Below are 20989 nucleotides of genomic sequence, written 5' to 3' on the forward strand. Positions count from 1 at the left end.
AGTTTATATCATACAAGCAAACAACAAGAACAAAATGACAGAAACCTAAAAATCCAATGACTTGACTAACAAATGATGACATTTTAACATTATGCGAATAAGACAGCCATTCACACTCATTCACACCTCACCTCTCCCCACTTACCTAAAGGGTTATTTGTGCACATGGTAAAAACTACTGTTATTTTTTCTGTTGATTAAGAAAAAATACAAACATGCTTCCATACTATTGTCACTGAGTTTGTGCTGAAGACAAACATATGAAACACTTTGGAATCACTGATGTTGCTGAAAAATATCAGAGCATGACACCACAGTTTTCAGGGCTGAGACCTAAAATGGTTAAAGCACTTCACATTTGGGACACTTTGCACTTTATGGACTTTCTTGCCTTTTGCACTGGTTGCACTTTACTTTCTTAATGTAATTCTGTTTAAATACAACCGAACATGTTTTCAAACTGGTTGCTTTTCTATGAATACTGCATATCAGTACTCCTTTTATCTTAATTTATCAAAAAATGTAATATTTGTTTTTCAAAATCCGAATGATCTCTAAAGTTTCACAGAACTTTTCTTCAGGACAAGTAATCTAGCAGTGCTAACAGCAATAAATTCACTAGGGAGCCATTATAAAAATAGATGAGCAGTACACTGACAACACATGACAGTATTTAATTCCAGATTATGTAGTCAACATTTCAGAAAACTGTCACAGAGTGACAGTATGGTTAAAAGATTTCTATGGAATATCAGATCATCATCAGAACTGAAACATGGACCAATAAAGAAAGGCAACTGTCGCTGTCGAGCAGGAAAGGTTTTTTTTTTGCACTATTTAAATGCTTCTTAGCCAAAATTAGTAGCTCTTTTTAAATACTTTTCAACTGTTAAAAACCCACAGACAGACATAAAGGATGATCAATAGCTGTGACTCCACCAAGGTGTCCCTTTTTGGGCCAACTTGGCAGTCACAAACTCCGATAAAGGGGAAAAGTTGGGCGTGGGGTTAGCAGCTCCACCCTGTGAAAGCCACTGACTGCAGAAACCATAATTCAAGTGATGAGGGTCATTTTTTTATTCTGTATGTCTCCATTTCTTTCCAGTTAAACAGTGTGTTGGCTCAGTGTCACCTCACAGCAACAAGGTCCCAGGTCTGAAATGTTTTCGCGTCAGTTTCCTCCGGATCTTGTGGTTTCCCCCACCATTACAAACATACAGTATATGTGTTCTGGCTTAGCACTGGATTTGGTCTTCAGGCGCTGCACTGTGGCTGTCCACTGCTCACAGACACTGTAGGCTGAGATTTGCATCTTGAGTTGTGTGTGATTAGACAACAAGAGCAATTGGGTTAAAGTTAGCAGATTAAATGTTAATGAAATAAATGTGTTGTGTCTTGTGCTTCAAGTCATTGCTGACTTTTTTGATATTTAATTAAGACCTTGATCTTTCTCTAACATTTAACAACTGCTTTGAAATCCTGAGCAGAAGCACGAAAAACTTCTTCTTAATGATACAAGTGGATGTTGCATCCCTCGGAAAACAAAGGAAATATGTTGTCAGTGCGTGCTTTGCAAATTTGTTAAGCATTTTTGCTGTTGCAAAATAATCACGGCTTTGTTACCCGTCTCTTGAAGAGTGAGTACAATCCTTCACATCCTTTTCACTATGTGTGTTATAAGTATTTAACACAAGTTAAGACCAAGTTTGATTGAGAATACTGTCACGACATTGGCTTTGTTCTTTTTGGACAAACCTTGGAGTTCTTCGCATTTCATGTGCTGTTTGTGCACCACGAATGGCTTGAATTGCAACATCCATCTTTTTAATTGCCATTTATTTCAAATGAAGTGCCAATATTTTGTATTGTAATGAATGATGTACGCCTGTGTGAGGATGAGAAGCAACAGTTCAATACCTGAACTTTTCTGTGAAACCCAAAAATTATTACAGTTCCTTACAGCCAAACTGTATATTAACTTTAGAAGACACTTACTGGTGACAACTGTGATCACCTGCAGAAATTAGGGGCATTATGGAAAACTGTATGTAAAAAGTCAGAGTCAAGAAACTAGAAAGAACTAGAAGAGCTAGAAAAACAAACTAGAAGAATGAACTCAGTAGTTAATAGATCTCTGCCAGGCTGTAATGTTTAGATGTAACCCCTTTGTAACTGTAACTGTTATTTTCCAGCACTGCTAGTATCCTACTAGATATTTGTGTATAAGTTTGTCATATTTAGTGCATAAATTCTTGAGTTATGGCAAAACAATGTTTTGTGAGGTCACAAAATTGAAGCAGTTCAAGACAAGATTTGTCGTTTTAAGAAATTATCCGCAAGTGTTCTGAGATATTGTGTTTATGAGAGTGGGATGAATGTGAGGTTACAGTGACCTTTGACCACCAAAATCTAATCGGTTAATTTCTGAGCCCCAAGTGAATATTTGGGCCAAGTTTGAAGGAATTCACTCAAGGCATTCGTGAGAATTGTTTTGTTTATTTATTTCATTTAGGAAGGGACGGTGCACATTAATTAACATGATCACTTAAGTCAAGTAAATGTACCAGATTTGGACATACAGGCTAATTTTCATCTGCAGTCCCTATGAGATATCAGAAGAATTAGATGGCCTGAAAACATAATGTCTCAGGCCTCAGCTGTCTCCAACAGGGAGCCATAAAAAAGGTTTCTAAAAAATTGTGAAACACAGAGGTCATCCAGCATAGAGTCACGAATGTGCACAAAAAAATATTAGTCTTATCAGTCCTATTGTGTCTTTCGGTCACTCACACATGCATAAATGCAGGCAATCGCATGATCTCCATCAGGCATGACCAAAAAAAACAGTAGATGCCAAGCTCAGCCTGTCATAAGTTAAAGTGAAAATTAATTTAATTATTAAGATGCAAAGTCATGATCTTCAGGATGACATTTGAATGTTCCCATCCACCAAGCAGACCTCCACATCCCAACTTTCTCTCACTACATAAATGACTCACTAGTTCCTGCAGAATCTGCAATATGACCGTAATTTCTAGGGACGCTGGGCTGGAAGGCAACACTGCTCATGTCCATAAATGACCTGCATGTCATTGCCCATAATTTGCCCTATTACAGTATTACAGTCACTATGTAAAGCCAGAGTCATTTGTTCAAGGTGAATTTTACCACTGAGAAATAGTTGTCCTAGCTGGTTTCAAAAGGGATTTAGAGCCAAGGAGAAGTTTAGTCTATTCAGTGGTAGCGCTGGATTTACACACATCACTGCGCTGGGAGTAAGGAGGGAGGGGTGGGGTAAGGGAAATAAGGGGTGAGGAGGAGGAGGAGAGAGGGGTGGGGGTTTTCAAATGTCAAGTCCGGGGAGATTAACAAGCTAGCGAGGGAGGACTGAGCCCGATTCCTCCTTCTGCCTCCTCGACTCAAACATCCTCTCCCTCCAACACGCTCTCTTAAGGACACCCCGTCTCTCTTTCTGTCTTTTCACCCTCCGACATCCTCCCTGTCTCTTGCACACACTCATAAGCATGCACACATTCTTGTGTCATTCCCTTTTCGCTTTTTTGCGCTCTCCCTCTCCTACTATGCGTATTTTAATACCCATACAGTGTGGGGATTTGGTGAATGAGAAGGAAGGTGGGGGAAAAAAGTGTGAATAAATTTTAGAAAGGGGTTAGTGGTGGGAACAGACACGTGGTCTCTCTTGTTATGCATGAAAAGGCTGACTGGGGAGGAGAGGAGGGAATATGGAGAGAGACGAGCAGAGGGGAGGAAAGCAGCAGGATTTTATGCAAAGTTAAAATTGATTGATAGGAATAATCAATTGGCCTGTAAGGAAGCTGTTTTTTTGTAACTTCTGCTAAAATGCTCTCCTCAAAGGAAGCACTTTGCACATCTATTAGATAAGACAGGTGTGTTGAAGAGAGGCGAGTAAACCAAAAAGCTGCAATAAGGACTGCTGCACGCTGTCTAACTTGCAATATATCATGTATTTGCAGTGTTTCAGTACAAGACCTTCATCAAGCAAACTTTAGAAGTCAGATATTTATATTTAAAATGGCTTCTCATGTATAAAAACTGTTTCCCCGAGGAAGGTCTAGTACAAAAATGTTGCAAATAAATTATATTGCAAGACTATGCGGGAGTGCTTTTTGCAAAATGCTCTGCTTGAAAAGTTTGTGAAGACAAAGTAAGACAATTCAAGACAAAGCAAGGGGTAACAGCAGGTGACAAGCCTCAAATCATACCAGAGAACATTTTGGTTCCAAAATTCTGGAGTATTTTTCAGTGGAAGGGGTTGCTATCTGCTGCTTGATGCTGCTGCTGATGATCTGATGATATAACCTGGGATAAACGGGAGTGTTGGCAGTTATGGTCTAAATAAAGAGAAATTATGGGGAAAAGAGCAGCTGTGAAGACTCACAAGGAGCAAAGCAGCGCCCACAGGAAACCGCAGTATGATGGGAGCAAGAAGTTGGGCTGAAGTTTTTTCTTCTGTCTTAAGCATTGCAGGGGGGAGGAATCTGGGAAGTATAGAGCAGAAAAAAACTAATACAGAAGCTGGATTAAATGATTTAATGGAGCAACGATGATAGGTTACGATTCACCCTGAACCTCAATTAGTGTCTCAATGGAGACTTGATTTCTCTTCAGCACTCAGACATGTCATCACTTAATGGGAGGACAGCTGGGAGATAAAATCGTACAGTGTGTGTGGTGTTTAATGATCCTGATCTTCTGATCCAGTCATCGCCTGTCGTTGTCATTAAGATTATTTTGAATTTGGCTAAATTTTACAACTGGAGTGAGAGTTCATCTACAGCTACATCTACTGCTGAAAACTCTTAAGGTGTGTGGAACCTGTACTGAAGTTGTGTCATACATTTTCAGTAATAAATCCTAAATTGATTGCTATTCTGGTCCGTAACTTGTATTATTGTTTGCCCATTTCACATTAATTAGAGTTCAAATTAATGCAGAATATTTGCCAATTGTTTATGAGTTGTAAGAAATTATTAATTCTATTAATTCTCTCGCACAGTGTTCCTGCAGAATGCCTGAGCTTTCTGGAGTTTGAGGAGGAGGGGTCAGGGGAAACTAGTCACTTCAACCAAATTTCAACCTATTTAATATACAGCCTATTGCTCCAATTTGCTATTTAGAATGCAATACTCAATTTTAGATGTGCAGTTCTTACATATTGCTCCTTTAAGCCTTTCATTTGGTTTCTGTAATCTTAGTTTGTTCTCAGCTTCAGGCTGCTGAAGTTCTGTTACAATACTAAACACTTAGCATCAAATTGGTTCCATATATCAAATGGAAGCCAGAAGGGATTATTATACAGAAGACATGGCTTGGGAAATTTTATATAAGCCTAGAAAGAAGGAAAGACGAGCCAACCTCAGCCAAAAATGTCTCGAGTTTTGCCAGAGCTCATCAGTAAAGGCCCTCAGACCTGACCTGGCATTATGTGCAACATTTGGCAGTTTGTGTACTTGAAGTTTCCTCTGCCACTGGAAGATGCAGCAGGAGAAGATTTTGACAAGTATAAGCTCAGTTACACTGAGCTTGCAGCCAAAGATGATCAGTGAGGCTGGAGAAGCACTGGACACCCTCCCTCACTCTTCCTTGTGTCTTAGCACCTACAAACGGGGGATGCAAGAGAAAGAAATGCAAGAAAGAGTTGGATCGAGGAATCAAATTTGCCTAATTTTATTATATCTTTGGGCAATAAAATGTCAGAAAATGATGAAAAAGCCAATGATGACATCTTTACCTGTCTTGTTTTATCCACAATCCAAATATATTTAGTTTAGTGTCATAAAGGAGAAAAGAAACCAGCAAATTTTCACATTACAGAAGCTGAAACCAGAGAATTTTGACTTAAAAGAAAAGACTCAACCTGATTAATCGATTGTCAAAATAATTGGCAATTGCTTCATAATCCATACAGGAAGTTGCAATACAATAATATATATTGTTTCCCTGGAGACATCAGAAATGAAAGTGATTGTGCAGTATTTTTAACATATACAGTAATATCAAGCCATATCAGTTGCCAGGGTTTTATTGTGAAGGCCTACAGCACCTTTGATTTGATTGGAAATAATTGCAGGTAACAGGTTGGTTCTGGTTCTCAGTTGCGGGGGTGCCGGTGGGGGCGGCTTTGCAAAACTGCAGGACTCTGCTGCAGGTACAGTTAGCACCTAAACACTCTCTAGTTGCTATTTGAATAATAGCAACTGTGAATGCCGCTGTATAATAATATGTATTTGACAAGGTATTTTCCTGAATGAGCCAAGATGTACTTGGAACAAAAAAGAAGAAGAAGAAGAAGAAAAGAAAATGCCTTTTGGCTGCTAAAGAAGAAAGAGACAAAGTTGCAAGTTGAGTGTTTTTATGATTCATTCATTATTCACTTTAAACACACATCTAATGATGTTGATTTTATAAATAAACATGAAGAATGTTATTGCTTCGGTTGGTGCTGTTTCCAAAGAAAAGTTGCCTGATCTATAGGACCGCAATTATTTTAATATGATTGTATCAAAGTGTCTACTGCAGGTCAACTGTTCCTTTTACTGTCACATCAGATCAGCTGACAAATCACTGAACCAATTCTAATGAAAGGGGTTTTGCCATCTGCTTCCACTTAGAATTAGACAATAAATTATAAAATGATAGCGATATGTCATCAATACAATTAAGAAAGTAGTTTGATGAAATGTTCAGTAGCTTCACTTAAATGCATTAAATGCAAGCTGCCATGAAAGCACAGAAGAAACATGCCCCAGCTCATAAACAGACTGTCACAGCCCTTGATAGTGGAGCATGGTTTGGGCGACACGCAGACAGCCCATCATTAAACAGGTGTGTGGTGTGGTTGCCCCATTGACTCGTGTGAAATGGCGTGGAGTGACATGAGACAACAGAAACAGTGTTCAAAATGAGTCCAGATAAAAAAAGAACAGGTCAGCTTGCCAGGATGGCAGGTTTTTGTAGTTTTTGTAAGTTTCTCCTTGCTCTCCGTCTCCTCCAAGTCACATCTAAGCCTGCTTAGATTGCTAGTTTTGCTTCAGGCAGTGAGATTTTTGTGTTCAGTCTTTAGGCTGAGCTGCAGAAACAGCCAACAAAAAATAACAATGACTTACACGGATGTTGAGCTTCATTCATAATACCAATGTAATGGTGAGTAGTTTATGTTTTTTTTTTTGCTGACATAATGGGGAAATGTTGCTAATCACTGTAAGTGACAAGTCTTAAAAATGTGAAGAGAGCATTTCAGTAATAGAGTTGCACAGAGAACCCATCATTTGTATCTGTATCTGTTCAACCAACAAAATTATCTGTCTCTGTATTCTGATAGAAGACCAGAAGTGGGCGTGGTTAATCCCGGAAGTCATGTTAAATTGGGCAGCGCAATTGCGATGCTTTCAAAGCATCAAAATGATTTAATATTAGCATAAAATTAATTCTGAAATAAATTTCCACATCTTCATATTGTACTTTTCATCTATCTCTATCTCTCTTTTTCATTTTTAGTTAAATTAAATTTTACAAACTGTCTGAAGCTCACCACTTTCTCATTAAATCACTAAATGCTTAAGATAGATGCAACCTTTTTTTTTTTGAGGTAATCATGGAGCTGACATTTTCTGAAAAATAATAAGCAACTTCTGATAAAAGAAATGTTTTCATTGCATTATTAATGCTTACCTACTGAGTAAAATGATCATGAACAACATATTTCATTTGTTTTCCCACAAAATATCCCATCATACAATACAATATCCACCCTTGCTGAGATATTGAGTCCAATTTGCTTTATTTCAGCCTAATTAAAGAACATTCATTTGATGGTTTCATCTCAAGCAGACATCCAACATGCCATCCAATGTAAACAACCATGATCTTCTAACTCGAAGCTGTGTCTTTGTTTACATGAAAGCAACTGATTATAGAGATTTATGGTACAAAATTGGGAAACTACAAAGGAAGCATGAGCTCATTATTGGATTTCAAGACTGCTTTGAAGCAGAAGCATTATCCAGACAATAAATGTGGCACATGCTGCATCACATACCACTCATATAACCAGGACAATTAGTTAATAATTCATACCATGACAATGACTGTATGAAAGAAGGGAAGCGCCATTGTCAGTGTGTGTTTTAAAGAGTTGGGTGTGTGTGAGTGGGAGAGAAAGAGCATGCACCCTGGCCCTGAGGCCATGAGCTAGAAACCAGGAAGTCTAAAGAAGAGAGCGAAAAGTAGCACAGAAGCTCATCTCTTTTGTGAGCTCCTCTCCTCTCTTTTTTAATTCTTTTCCTCCTTTCTCTTTTTGCCACCTCAGAACGAGTGTAAATTTCTTCAATGAAAGCCGTGACGAAAACTATTCGTTGATGACCTATTTTTCATTGCTAAAATTTAAAAGCTAAACGAAGATGTAAAAGACAGACGAATAGCGTTTTAATGCACAGTCTTGTTCATCTGCATGCATATGCAGAATCAAACGGCGTAGCCTCGAGCGTCTGATTAGTAAAACAATCTGATGCCCAGCATCAGAAATATTCAGAGGTTCAGAGATTTAGCTGCTTGACCCGTTGTACTACCATTAATAATGAATATCTTCCATTCAGTGATATTTTGTCTCTGTCAGTAATGGTATTTGACATTTCTGGTGCTTGTAATAAACAGATTGATGGACTAAATTAATCTACAGTCCACTGAAAATTCTACAACAAAACAGCTGACACAAATTCTGAAAACATGCAGGCAATTTATTAAAAGGAAAGCTAATCAAAAAGTTAAAAAAAAAAAAACAATGTGAGAGTGATAAAAAGACTTTCTTTGATCATGCAGCATTAAGTGTATGACCTGGGTTATACTGCAGACTGGAGTCTTCGTTTCGAGTGACACAGATCTGCTAGTCTCCTTTATCTCGTTTCCCTCTTCTTGCAGTTCTTATGTATTATGGTGCGTTCAATTTTATCAGGAAAGTCAGAATTTCCGAATTCTTATAGTGTAAAATGATCTTGTTAATAACTATCAGTATAAGTTTTCCTGCTGTCTAGCTATCCAGACGTAACACTTAAAAACTGACAATGGTAAATAAATTTTCCCTGAAGGAAACCAGACCAGATTTAGTTTTTGTTGACTATAGAGAACTAAAATTCTGCTCAGAATAGAACATCGACCTAAATTAATACCCTATATTTGTCAGTGAGTGTTTCAGTTTTAGTTTTGGATGCTCACAGTCCTCTCACAAACACACATAAACACACGCACCAGTAACACACACCCACACATCTGTTTTGTCCCTTCCAGTGACTAATCATTCTCATTGTGTGTGTGTGCTTGAATTGTGGATTCAGCAGTCCTGCTACATCTGCAGCTGTCTTGCTCTGACTCTCGCTCGCTCTCTCTCTCTCTCTCTCACTCACACACACACACACACACACACACACACACACACACACACACACACACACACACACACATAAACATATGCATGAACCCATTCATCCAATATGCATGCACACATGTAAAAAGGCACATATAAATACAAACAAATACACACAAAGACATGCACAAACCCATTAACCCAATATGTATGCACACATGCATAAAGGCACATGTAAATACAAACAAACACACACACACACACACACACACAGCTGGAAAGTTCACAGAGATGTGAGTGGTGGTTTTTCGAGGCACAAGAGCTATAACACAGATGGGGACATGCGTGTGTCTGTGTGTGGCTTTGAAGTGAACAGTCATTAACTGGAAAATCAAACTGCTTTGAAGACCTCAAACACACTCAAACACACACACACACACACGCTTTAATGATATGTGCACTACAAAAAGTTGCTTGACTGCAAATTGCCTTAAGATGGTTACATGCTAGATAAAATGTTTCTTACCTTTGAACAACTCTAAAAGAAATGTAATTTACCACAATCTCACTTTTTTCAGATTCCTCCAGGTTTATAGTTATATTGAAGCTAATACACCTCTCCTTCCAATTTGCCTGATGAATCGCCCGCTGAATCTACGTTTTCCTTTGAGCCTTCAAAAACGTGTGCAATAGCTTTTATTTATTATTTCTTGTCTAATTTACAAAATCCATCACTTGGGATTCTAAGGACAGTATTGGAGGGGGATTTTGGGAGTGGCTTTGACGGTGGAGTGGTGGTAAAAAGTCCTGGCCTCAATCTGTGCCTGGCATGGCCTCATTCATTTCAAGGTGCTGCACTGCCTTCATTTCTCTAAACTCAAACTCTCTCAAATGTTCCCAGATGTGGATCCTATCTGTGACGGATGCAGGCTCTCACTTGGCTCTCGAGCGTGGTCATTCTCGCAATATCGTAATCTGTCCACTTGTTGGACTTCAATCAAAACATTTTCAGAATGTTAACTCAGCCACATCCTTAACTATTTTTTGGCGCTTGGTGCATTTAGGGCATGTCCAACAGCACTTTACTATTTAAACGGCACACATTCTGGGTACAAAGTAAGGCACAAAGGGGTTGTTTTTAGTCTCTTAATTCATCATAGATGTGCTTTGGGCGTAATGTTTTCTTTTCCCTATAAGAGCCATGTGTGTCTGCCTCTGGCACACTGCCATTTAAATTATGGATTAGAAAAGCTGGAGAATCAAACAGGGATGTTGAAATGACTCAGTTGTAGTGATGGAGACACTGCAGTTAACCTGCAGGTCAGGTGGGCTGAGTCATAAAAAAAAACATCATGATTGCTGTAATAGTAAATGGGTTGCAGGTAGGTGAAAAAAGAATGAAGCTCTCCCCATTAAGAAAAACGCTCTGCGCATTTAGGTACGAGGCACAACAGCATGACTGTGTGCATTACTGTACACATCAAAACGTTAGTATGTTAATTACTGAAAGCAGTCTATAATTATTTAAGTAAATTGCTAAAGAAAACACTTGTACATCAGTACAACAAATAAAGAAATCACCTGGAAAGCTTGCACGGCCCGACATAATTTAAAAGATGGTTTAATGAATGATGATGAGAGGCTGCTTTCAGTCATTTTAAACATGCAGTAACAACGCTGCAGCAGTAGTAATTAGTTAATATTTAAGCTCTAATGGAAGTCAGGATTTATATGCCTGCTTTACTCCAAAAAACTTCACAAAATAAACTTTAACTGTTTGCGAGACCTTTATGATATGTAGAAGAACGAAAAACATTAATTAACATTAGGTCCTGACCGATCCTGTCAGATTTAAACAATCGAAGAAATTACAGCTGCTGTGCCTCATGCGTAAATGCGCACAGTGTCTCTCTTCATTGGCAGACGCTTCATCCCATTTCTCCTACCTCCAACCATCTGCTATTAATCAGACTGTTAATTTTTATGACCTGTGGATTAACTGCAGTGCCCAAGTAGCAGAGTGTACACACAGTGTGAACCCACCTATATAGGCCCATCTTATGCATCCTTTAAATTGCAGGAAAATGCTGTGACCAGATTTTTGTCGCCCAGTGTGCCATCAATATGCTTGACCACGTCTCATTGTGAAAATGACAATGGCAAAATGACAAAATTAGATTGATCCTCATTGATCCTCCTCATTGGCTGAAGGTGGTGATACAGCATCTCAAACTTGACGAATTGAGATTCACAATACGTGGCTCCTCTCATAATTTTGTAAAAATTTGGAAACCATATATGGATGATGTTAGAGCTAACTTAAGTTAACTCCAAATGGTGTGGGTCACTTTTATTTGTGTTATCTCATATTTCTGTCTTTGTTGCTCATCACAATGACATAAGCATCGGGCCTTTACTTTATGCAACTGCCCCTTTGTTGTAAGTTTTCTTTTTCCATCATTGTTTTCTTTTTATATTGTTGTGTGGCTGTTCTGTATGTTCCAAAAAAGCCTATTAAAATATGTTGCAGAAGATGGTTACATGCAAACCCTCATCCACACACACGTCACCATCCTCTCATAAATGGGAATGTTTTCTTCTTTTCTCACACACACACACACACACACACACACACACACACACACACACACACACACACACACACACTCACACACGGGTCATTTTTCTGCTGCTTTCATCCAACACGCCTCTTCTCGAAGGCAGTGTCTATACCTCGCTTTTCAGGCACACACATCTGTACATGCTCGGGCTTTGCTTCTTTGTGACTTGCTGTCATGTTAAATAGCTGGTGGCAGCAGCAGGTATGTTTAGGCCAAGCCACGGTTTGCTACCGGGCTGTCGGCTCTCGTTGGAAACACAGAAATATGACACAAAGAGACGTGGTGGCTGTGGAGGAGGAAGAGGACAGACTGAAACAGACAGCCCTCCCCTTTGTGTGCATGTGTTTGTCTGTGGGTTTTTTTGTGTGTGTTGGTCTCTGCAGATCAATCAACTGGAGAACTAAAGCGCTGTTCCAATCTCAAATACAGACGGTATGCTGTAAGCAGACTTTAATATGAGCTTATAAAACTTGAGTGCTGTGATTGTGTCTGTTTTTTTGAGTGTTCTCTTGCCGGCTTTAGTGGAGTGTTTGCAGGTATAAAGTCTTGTTCACTCTTTAGGCCTCATTGTTTGAGACTCTACAATAATGTCTGCTGGTTCATACTTGATCATGATGAGGACAATGCTCCTCCTCTGTCATGGTTATTAAGCTGGTCTGGACATGGAAGCCTACGTAACCATTCCAACCATCTTCAATAAAAAGAGCCAATCTGTAATGTACAAAAGGTTTTCAGCCTTGATTTCAGTCAGAAAACAGCAGTGTCTAAAAAAGCTTGAACTCTTTCCTCCCCAGATCAGAAGAAAGAAAAAAGCTCCAAAAAAACATTTTATTTATCTTCTTTCATTTGTTTGTTTTAAACCATCTCTTGAATGTTAGTAATTTTCATCATAAACACATTTCAGACAATAAGAGAAAACACATATTTGCAAAAGACATTTTCAAGCATAAATTTGATTCATATTATTATTTTTTGCTTTTTCTCGCATTCAGTTGGAAACTTTAACTGTATAAAAACTAAAGAAATAAACATTTAGTAGTAACTCTCGTGTCAGAAGTATTGGTCGGAAGTTATCTGTCTCCACCTGAGACGTCCGCAATATTTGTGAGACCTTTCAGCGTCAACCCTGTTGTCTCTCCTTCATTTCCGTCAATGTCCTGTCCGTCGGTTTCACTTTTACTTTCATGGCAATCCGGACTCTACAGACTTATCATCCAGATCAGAAGGCTGGTCAAAATATACATTTTTCTTTTTCCCAATTGTTTTGCTGGTTACATGCAAATAAAAGTGCTAATTTAAAACCTACAAAAGATTTTCAGCCGTGTTATCAGTTGGAAAAGATGTGTGTGTATGAAAACTTTATTAAAACTCAGCCATATTACGCCTACTAAGGATGATTAGAGTGATAAAACAAGAAAGGTCCGTTCTCTTGGCAGCCTGATGGTGGATCGATGTCTGTGTGAGAACTGAGGTCAACTCAGGTACATTTTGACATGCATTTTAAAAACAGAATCCATTCCCCCACCAACTCCAGCTGATATCTGTGATTTGTTTGGCAGGGGGGGATTGTGAGATTTAAACTATAGCCTTTCACTCTTTTTTTTTTCTCCATTGATTTAAATCCAGCATCCAACGAAAGCCCTAAGGTTAGTGTAAATTCTGCAGAAGAAGGGATATTCAGACAGTCATCTAGTCTGGAGTGGCCGTATTTTACCTCTTTTTTGCAATGCTGATCATCACCAATCAGTCAATATTTCAGTCGGCTTCATAGCAGGCATGTTTTTTCCCCCCAGAAAGGCTGAAAAAGGTTGGATCTGACTGATCATTCAAGGCAAAACTTGAGCTGAATGTGACAGGCTGCATCCAATCAGCCCAGCAGAACGAGTGACATTGCCTAAAGGTATCAACAAACATGATCTTTAATTTAAAATCAGTACGTGTTGTGGACTGCATTACATTAACTTCTCACTCCCTCAGGTGGCATTTTTCTTACCTGTTAATATAAATAAACAGCTCAGTATTTATCCGTCACTGTCACAAAGAGTGAAAGTGATGTGAGCAGCCAACTGTTAGGCTCAAAACTGAGGCCGTGTGGTTGAGTAATGAGGTTTTACTGTAAGAACTGGTGGTGAACTGCTCTCTGGAAGCACAGTCATGTTGTGGTGAATGATTTCATGAGAACATCTTGGTTGCTCAACAACCATTTTACATCAACAGCATGAAGAAACAGCTTAAATGCTATTTTGAACAGTTGGTCAGTTCACAAGAGCAACAACTTTTTAATGGAGTAATAAAATGTATGTAGCATAAACATGATTTAAAAAAAATACAGACATGGTCCATGTTTGTGTCTGTTATTAGGTTCAACTCACAAGGCGAACAAAACTTCAGAGAAGGAGGGTGCATGCGCTCTTTGGTGTGTATCCCAGTAATCGGTTTTCTGATTCTGGATGTTTGCCAAGTAGATGTGAGGGAAAACTGCATGGTTGCTAGATGCTGCATGTGATAGCAGAATCCATCCAGACGTACGTGAAGCAGTATGAGTGATAGCATTTCAAGATATTAAGGTAATTCATCATACAACACAATGTTGCATTCACTGAGTCTTTATGAATGTTTATGACAGTTGTTCGTAAGTCTCATTCAATGAATTATGCCATTTTTAGTGCAAAACGGACATTATTTGCAAGATGCTTCATTATGACAACTTAACATGAATCAAAAATGTCTGTTGTATGATGTTTTTTTAAGGGCATTTTGCCTTTATTTAACAGGACAGCTGAAGAGCAGAGAGGAAAGGGGATAGAGAGAGGGGATGACACACAGTAAAGGGCCACAGATGGGAGTCAAACCAGCAGCAGCTGCAGAGGACGGATCGCCTCAGTACATGGGGCGCACGCTCGCTTGACACACTTGACATTATCAAACTTAAAGTGACTGTTGTGCATTATGTTTTAACATTACGTTCATTACATTACATACAACAGTCATAAACGACAGCAACACGGTTATGATATTGTGGTCACATCTGGAAACAGTGCCGATCAACTTTGATTGTGTTTTTGCATCGCCAAAGTAAAGACAGAGTCCTCCTTCCCTCGTCCTGCTGGAGTCTTGCACGTTGTGTCCTGTCAGCTCTTAACCGGTCTGCCCATCAAGTGAAAGAGCTTGATCTGGGATGTCTCTGGTTTCCCGTTGCTTGGCCCGCCTGAGTCCCGTTTTCTCTGATTCATTTTCCTGATCGACATTAGCCATGCTGGGTTAGCATGGCTCTTGTCCCTGCTCTCCCCCTCTCCTCATGGGGTGGTCAACAGCGGCACAGCCAGCTGCTCCAGATGGGTGTTGAAAGATTTTCTCTAAATATGATTCTAGATGTTACTTCATATAAAAACACGGGACTTCTGAGGGATGATTGCCCGTGAGCCTCACCTTCTGTAGCCACTGAGAAGAGGCAAATCAGAGGTGTGAATGTGAATATGTGTGCTGCAGTTGAGGCCTAAATGCAGTGCCATCTGAATTTATCAACGATTTATCCACAATGTAAAAATTAATTCATTTAAGCTGCAGATTAAGTTGTCAGTTTTCTCAACCCCGTAATATTTAGCTTCCACCCACCATTAGTGGCCCACGGAACATCATTTTAAGCTCAGCGATTGGATGTTTCTTGCAGAAAGTCATCTCAGGAGTCGTAGTTCACATCTAACTCAGAGCAGTTATGTGCACAAGCTTGTATCTTCGACTTATTTTTTAATTCCAAGAATTTTCTGTGCTAATGATTTAACCAGGAGAGTTTCATGGCTATCCGGGCAGTGGAAGTGTTCCAAATGTAAGTCACGATTGCGAATTTATTAACATCAAAAAAGGAGAGAGGTCCCAAAGGTCAAAGACAGCTCAACAGAAATGTACTGATCAGAAAACAGAGGCAGAGTGCTGGAGTGTAATCAAATCATCATAATGAACCGCGTGTTATTGTAGCTGAGGCCTGCACCATCATCTGTCATGAGAACACACAGAGAGCTCTGCCGAAGTACAACTTGAACGAGACAACAAAACTGTCATGAGTGTCTGAAGACTTTGCTGAATTAAGTAAAAAATTACTGAGATATCACAGTTAAAATTACCTTTCAAGTGTTTTTCTCAGGAGCGTCAGAGACAAAGTAATGTTGGAATCGATGGAACATTTTAAGGGCTCTCTTGTTCCTTTGTGGTTAAAAAATCAAAAATAGTTACCTTGTGTTGAACATGGATGAATCTGTCTGCAAATGTTTAATAGTTGTGTCCCATTTGAAAAAGTCTGTAGCTGAAAGTATGCTAAACCTGGAGAACTTCAAAGTAGATTGAATGTAAATGTTGGAAAAAGCTTAATATTTCAGAAAGTACAAAAGATTAAAAAAACAAATGTTGAATACAAGTGTTAATGTCTGAAATGTTAATTTAACTTGAGACCCCATGAAAATCTCAGCACCAACATTCTGGGGGTTCTCTGGAAAAATCTTTAAGAATACCTATGGGAGTATTGTTGCCTCGTGAAAATGAAAATTAGTGTGACCCTGTAAAGAGTCCCTAAATGAGTAATGCTGTGAAAAAAACTTTATTCCCTCTCACTTTTCTTAACATCTTCACTCAGACATTCCTTTTCTAATAATAGTATAATAATAATAAAGTTTATTTATATGGCCCTTTTCCTAACAATGTTACAGTGTTTTTACAATAGAGATAAAACCCAGTCATAAAAAGTCATATGAGATAAGGGCCAAGGAAAAATGAAGGAGTAAAAACAACCAAACAAGGATAATAAATTAATAAGAATTAAAAAAAAAAAATTATACATAAAAAGTTTTAAAATAAGCTAAAGAGGCAGAAAGTTCCATAGTGTGGGTGTCCTAATAGCAAAAGCCCCTTTGTCACAAGCCACGACCTGGAGTAACCAGCACTAACATTGCTTGCTATGACTCAGACCTTTAATTTTGTGGTCATTTAGAATGTTTCGGGAAACTTAGGCACTGACGTTAACCCTCCAGAGTGACTAGATTGTGTTTCCACTGTCTCAAGAAGCTGCAGATTACACACAGAGCACTGCACATCTCACAAAACACGTCTGATGAATGTCATTAAGTGTCTACATCTGTGCCCAGGACACCACAACACCTGTTCACACTGTTCTCGCAAAGTTACCTGCTTATCTAATTACCCATCTTACTGTGAAGGCTTTGCTAACAGCCTGTAGAAAGTTTTAAACACTGTGCAGCGATTAGCTACAAATGACACCACATATCAAGCCTACTTAATGGAAATGTCTCATAAAGCTTCACTGACACGATAAAATATGAAACTGTAAAGCAGCATGACAGAGAGTAAATTAAATAGATTTTTTTTAAAGGTCAGACGAGGAGCTATTCATAGTATTGTAATGTCTATTTTCCTCTTCTCAATGCAGTGGTGAGCTAATCCATTCCTCGACTGTGGTTTCCTGGGCAAGGTTTTTATTGTGGACAATGTTGCTCTCAGCAGGAGTGGAAACTAGTCAATCAATACAGAGCACAAAGCAGATGATGAAACTTTGCCTCTGAAAGTACACAAAGGAAAAAAAGATGGTTTGCTTTAATAATTTACTGTGTTACCCATCTACATTAACACAACAATGCCCCATCTCTTTAGCTAAGAGGGTATCACATATCTTGTCGTTCCATTTCTGGCTTTTTAACATCACAATTTAATCCAGTTGTGGATTTAATACAAGGATACAAGGAGATTTATTTATCATATAAGCACAACAAGGTTGTATGGTGAGATTTTGATGTAGTTCTCTCTTTGATTGATTGATTGATTGATTGATTGATTGATTGATTGATTGATTGATTGGATTGGCAAAAGAGATAAATAGAAAAATATTGTAAAAATATAGAAAAACTTAATTTACATGGAGCGCTGAGGATGAGTTAAGCAGTTTGACAGCCAGAGCAAAGAAGCTGCTTTTCAGTCAAGTGGTACAGCAGTGGATACTTCTGTATCTCTTGTATATATAGGGTCAATGCTAATAAATAACATTTCTAATTCATCTACATTGCATTATGTTGACAGTAACTAATGGTTACAGCTTGATACTATATTACAAATTACACATGACCAAAAAAAATAAAATAAAATATATATATATATATATATATATATATATATATATATATATATATATATATATATATATACATATATATATACATATATACATATATGTATACAAATTAATCAAAAGTTATCAACTTAACATTTATTTTCATTCACCATAATTCTTCATATGTGATATCAACAGACAAAGACTGGGCAACTCGTGTAACAAAATTTTCTCCACCTTTCAGTTATTGTTCCAACTCGAGGGTGTTCACATGAATTATCCCAGTAGGGAAATAATTTTTCCCCATTATTCCAACACCACATGAATCCACTATTAGCTCAGAGGGTGGAAAGCATCTAAGATCCACTGTAGAGAGTCTGTTTTGGGGAGAAGGTGCAGGTACTTTTATCTTAACTTTAAAGGGTTTGGATACACAAGATTATCTTGTTGAGAGCTCGTCCGGGATTTGAACCCAGGACCTCTCGCACCCGAAGCGAGAATCATACCCCTAGACCAACGAGCCACAGCAAAGTGCCGCAGAAAGATCAGTAAGGAATCAGTTCAAATGCCCGTCAGGCCACAGGCCTACCACTGACAGGGAAACAAAAGGAAACATTTTATAGCGTTCTGCTCTCTCAGAGAGATGGTTATTCTACTGCTGCTGCTGAAATCTGCTGAAACATAAAGTGATGAAATAAGAAGTGAATAATGAAATATGCTGAGCTAGTCGGGGCAATGTTTCATTCCTTCCACCCCACAGACATCATATTACATCATCAGCAAATCCTTGTATTGGATCAAGTCACGCTATCTGCAACCAGCCCTGGAGTCAATCACTTTCACTGATAATCAATTCAGTATGTAAACAGGAACTCTGGTGCATTCGTAACAAAACATTAATTCTCAGTTATTGTCATTAGATTGTGTATCAGTTTACGACGGCTGTAAATCCAACTGGAAGTACAAGTGAATTGCGGTGTCTGGATGCATCATGATGCAGTTTATTCATCCAAACCAAAACCGACAGGCTGTGTTCTTGACTTTGCATGAGAAATAAAGACACAAGCAAATCATTTTACAAATGTTTTATGAGCTATGCATCTGTTGTTTGTTTTGTTTTTAGCATAATGGGTAAATTTCTCTTATATTTTCTTGCTGAGTAGGGAAGAAATATGTGAGACCCGAGCTTAAAAAAATGAGTACTTAAGTCCAAATAGCAAACTGGAGCCATAGATGGTACTTTAAATAGGTTGAAGCCCTATTTAATAAATGATCTATGGTTGAAGACGTTCTCCCAATTTTCCTAATTTTCTCCCAAGACTCAAAGTGCAAGCTGTTTGTTTGCAGGTTGCAGGGAAACTGAACCTTCCTGAATGCAAGACAAGCGCAACATTATATTTTGACAATGACAAGCACTGATGAGTCCTACACTGTAAGTTGATCAGATGTTTATACGTCTGTCTGTAGTCTGTCAAAGTAAAGTTAAGGCCGTTAACCTGAAAACAAAAGACTACTGCACTGGGAGTACAAAATTCAGTTCAGTTTTTCAGAGTTCAGCGACCACCTGCCTTACTGCCAGACTCCATTAAGATATTGCTCTAATTTAACCGTTACAAACATCTGCTCCTTCTAAAAGATTATTAATGATTTCTTACAACACATAAACAGACACTTACTCATTCGGCAAGCATTCTGCATTAATTTGAACTCTATTAAATTCGAAACGGGCAAACAAAAACAGTCATTCCAGACTGGAAAGGAAATTTTAAATGAGAACATGCTGGCTGTAGCATTGTTGCCGGAGAAGTCGGTATTTCAACTTAGCATGTTTCCGTCACCCTCTATGGTGCGGTGTTGCCTCTCGGTAACATACCTACTTTTGGCCTTTTACAGTCACACGATACATCCTCAATTAATCCTCAGGACCTTAAGGAATCTAATAACAGTGTTTTAATTTGATCTCTCACCACAAAAGTAGTCTGAAAATATCATTTTCTTTCTGTTTTGCTTGTTCTTTTCTATTATTTTTAATTCTTAATGTACTTTATTTGATAATTAAGTGACGGATAAGAGTTACAGAAACACTGCACCATTACATACAGAATCTCATCATGACAGTTTTAGTATTGTGTATTTAGGTTTATAATCTGTTCAACTGATATAAGATAGGCTGTAAAATGTGTTGATTTTCTGTTCTATTTTAATTCATAAGCAGTCAGCCACAGATGGCAGCAACAGAACAGCAACATACCGTGTTTCAGGAAAGACACACACCAGGAAACTGAAAACAAGCATTTAAATGTAACATGACTCAGTCTTGTTCTGAGGAGGGTTATGATGGTTTGATTCGAGAGATCGTAGATGGAATATTTGCTGAAATACACTTGTGAACATATTAATTCCTACAGGGTGTTCCACAACGGTACAACATTGCCTGAAGGTTACATTCAGGCAAGAAGTTCATTTTTAATGTTTGTCAGTTTCAAATGTCAGAAATTTTTAAACTGGTGAGGCAAAATGAATATTTTCCATTAGTATCGTAACAAATGTTGTTGAAATTTTAAACCATAACTCTTTTTCACATTATGCTACAGTGTTGCTTTCCGGTATCACATGCTAAATTGTACCCTGAAAAATTAAAAGTCAATAATCATTCATAATCAAATTCTGTTTACTTGGTCTATTTTATGACAAAAAAGCATTACTTTTTTTTAACCAACTGGCATCATAATACGCACTATAAAGAGCTAATCTCTGATATGCAATGGTCATTTTATGATTTAGTGCAGTAAATATATTACATAATTGTCCTTGAAGTAAATTTCCAGGACTCTACCTGCCCTGGATCTTTGCAGC

General features: G+C 38.3%; 1 non-coding gene across 1 annotated transcript; it reads right to left on the reverse strand.

Moving 5' to 3' along the window:
• Positions 1-18584: 18584 nt before the first annotated feature.
• trnap-cgg (transfer RNA proline (anticodon CGG)) lies at positions 18585-18656 on the reverse strand. Its single transcript has one exon. It is a non-coding gene; the product is annotated as a tRNA-Pro (tRNA).
• Between the last annotated feature and the right edge of the window lie 2333 nt (positions 18657-20989).

This window comes from Lutjanus erythropterus, chromosome 14, assembly GCF_056507025.1.
Source record: "Lutjanus erythropterus isolate fLutEry1 chromosome 14, fLutEry1.hap2, whole genome shotgun sequence".
In the NCBI taxonomy this organism is placed as follows: domain Eukaryota; kingdom Metazoa; phylum Chordata; class Actinopteri; order Lutjaniformes; family Lutjanidae; genus Lutjanus; species Lutjanus erythropterus.